The sequence below is a fragment of the Muscardinus avellanarius genome (genome assembly GCF_963383645.1).
Source record: "Muscardinus avellanarius genome assembly, chromosome: 15".
Classification (NCBI taxonomy): domain Eukaryota; kingdom Metazoa; phylum Chordata; class Mammalia; order Rodentia; family Gliridae; genus Muscardinus; species Muscardinus avellanarius.
The window spans coordinates 60326643-60329608 of NC_137801.1; the positions used below are offsets into that span (position 1 = coordinate 60326643).

Consider the following 2966-nt stretch of genomic DNA (forward strand, 5'->3'; position numbering starts at 1 on the left):
AAAACATCCCAAACACTTCTTATGCCTGCTGAACCCCTGTTTTCCAGAGTTAAGAAAGGCAGCGGGGTGCCATGTTACTATATACTAAAACAAGACAACCTGAAGCTAAATGGACGCCCACGGCAGCGCCCACAGGCCGGCCCTGAGCCACCGGCCCGCAGCCTCACAGCCTAGCAAGGAGTGTATTGCTTGTCTTGGTTGTTTTATCCCCTTAACAAACTATAGATGTATAGACGATAACTCAGGATTTCTAGCCAATAGCCATACTTAAAATCACCGTACACATTTCCAAAAAATGCCAGAAACATCTTCAATGCCGTGTTACAGCAACAGCAAGGGGCACAGAGAGGAGAACACTAGAGTGTCTTTTCATTTTTAAAAATGCTTGGAAATATGTTCAACTTTTAACACAGCTTCAGAGTGTTCTGGATACCCACGGCCACTTCGTGTAAACCACTGACGACTTCTAGAGCACTTTGAAAGACTGCGATATGATTGTATGACTACATACAATTTTGTGATTAAACCTAATGAGGGCAATAGATGAGTCTCAAAGAAGAGACTGGACTCAAGCCGGGCGTGGCGGCGCACGCTTGTAATCCCCGCGCTTGGGAGGCTGAGACAGGAGGATCGTGCAGGTTTGAAGCCAGCCTCAGCTATTTAGTGAGGCTCTCAACAACTTAGTGAGACCCTGTTTCCAAATAAATTATCAAATAGGGCTGGGGGGTGTAGCCCAGAGGTAGAAAGCCTCTGGGTTCCACCCCTATTACCACCAAAAAAAAAAAAAAAAAAACCAGACTGGACTCTCACCCATGGTGCTCCCCTACTCTAAGGTATTCACAAGGACACAGATAAACAGTTTTTATCCTCCTCCTCCTCCTCTTCCTCCTCTTCCATCTCCACTCTTCTTCCTCTGTCTCCTTGCCTTCTTTGTCTTCCTCTTCCACCTTTCCCTGGGGAACTTTAGCGGGACCTTTTGCACCATCAAACTTCCCTTTACACTCGCAGTCAGCAGCCGTCTTATGCGTCTCCTTCAGCCTCGGGCCTTGGTGACGTACGGCTGCTTTCCGCTGTCACTCAAAGTATTCCACATCTCACCCAGCTTCCTAGCCAGGTCTCCAACAGAGACACCAGAGTTTGTGAATTTCTGAACAGAATAGGAAGTAGCCAGATGGTGGTCTTTGGGGGCATTAGGGTCCTTTTTCTTCTTGCCTCCCTTAGCTGGTCCATAACCCTTCGTTTCCCATCACAGCGTACTTTATCCGCCTTGGCCATTTCATCAAATTTAGATTTCTCTTTCTCAGACATCGTCTTCCTCCTCTCAGAACACTTCTTGGAATATTCTGCAAAATTGACAGGGACCTCCGGGTTTTTCTCCCTATGTTCTTCTCTGCACATTTGTACAAAGAAGACATCAACAGACATCTGGCCCTTTGGTTTCTTGGGGCCACCTTTCACTATCCCGACTGTATTGTTTGCTAGAATGGGCAGTGCCCAGAGTCAAAGCTTAAGAAAAGAATTAAATTAACTAACTGTGTTGAAGTGAAATGATTGTGGTTGCTACTACACATCTTATATAATCGAATGTAACAGAATGGTTGCAGATGTGCTCATGAGGGCCTCTGCTTGTGCCCCGTGCACAGGGTCCTGCTGCCTGCTCGAATGTCTTTCCCCTCTGTGAAGAAGAGGGGGAGCTGGGTATGGAAGCACACACCTGTAATTTCAGTACTTGGGAGGCTGACACAGGAGGATTGCAAGTTCACAGCCAGCCTCCACAACTTAGCTGGTCCTCTGCAACTTAGTGAAACCCTGTTCCAAAGTAAAAACTAAAATAAATTGTGCTAGGGTGTAACATGGAGGTAGAATGCCCCTGGCTTCAATCCCCAGGACAACAAAAAAATAAAAGAAGAGGAGGAGTCTGGGCATTGAGGAGATGGCAGATGGAACTTATCAGGGTGTGTTCCCCACAAAAATATAAAATGATATTTTACTTATTTAATTTATTTATGTGTGTGGTACTGGGAATTGAACCTAGGGGCATTCTACCCGCAAGCTACACCCCAACTCTTTGTGTGTGTGTGTGTGTGTGTGGTGGTATGGGGGGGTAGAACCCAGAAACATTCTGCCTCTGAGCGCCACTTTCAGCCTAACTTCTTCTTCTTCTTTCTTCTTCTCCCTCTCCCTCTCCCCTCCCCCTCCCCCTCCCCCTCCCCCTCCCCCTCCCCCTCCCCCTCCCCCTCCCCCTCCTCCTCCTCCTCCTCCTTCTTCTTCTTCTTCTTCTTCTTCTTCTTCTTCTTCTTCTTCTTCTTCTTCTTCTCTCTCTCTCTCTCTCTCTCTCTCTCTCTCTCTCTCTCTCTCTTGTAATACTGGGGATGAAACCAGGGGCATTCTAACTCTGAGCTACAACCTCAGCCCTATTTTTTTTGTGTGTGTGGGTCTGGGGATGAAAACCAGGGGCATTCTACCTATGTGCTACATCCCTGCCCTATTTTTTATTCTTTATTTTGAAACAGGGTCTCACCAAGTTGCAAAGGTCTTCACTAAGTAGCCGAGACCATCCGTGAACCGTGATGCTTCTGTCTCAGTCTCCCAAGTGCTGGGATTACAAGTGTGCACTACCACGCCCAGCTTTTTATTCTTTACTTTAAAACAGGGTATCATTAGGTTATGGGTAGCCTCACAAGTTGCTGAGGCTGGCCGTGAACCTGTGATCCTCCTGTCTCAGTCTCTCAACTATTAGGATTACAAGTGTGGGCCACCATACCTAGCTTCCCTACTCTTTTTATTATTTATTTATTTATTTATTTATTTATTTATTTATTTATTTATTTATTTATTTATAGGTACTGGGGATGGAACTCAGGGGCATTTGACCTCTGAGCTACACTCTCTGCCCTATTTTGTATTCTTTATTTTGAAACAGGGTCTCACTAAGTTGAGGACCTCACTAAGTAGCTGAGGCTGTC

At 46.1% G+C, this 2966-nt stretch overlaps 1 pseudogene across 1 annotated transcript; it reads right to left on the reverse strand.

The window, feature by feature from the left end:
- Positions 1–675: 675 nt before the first annotated feature.
- Positions 676–1308, reverse strand: LOC308274238 (high mobility group protein B3-like; annotated as a pseudogene). Its single transcript has one exon. The product of its transcript is annotated as a high mobility group protein B3-like (transcript).
- Between the last annotated feature and the right edge of the window lie 1658 nt (positions 1309–2966).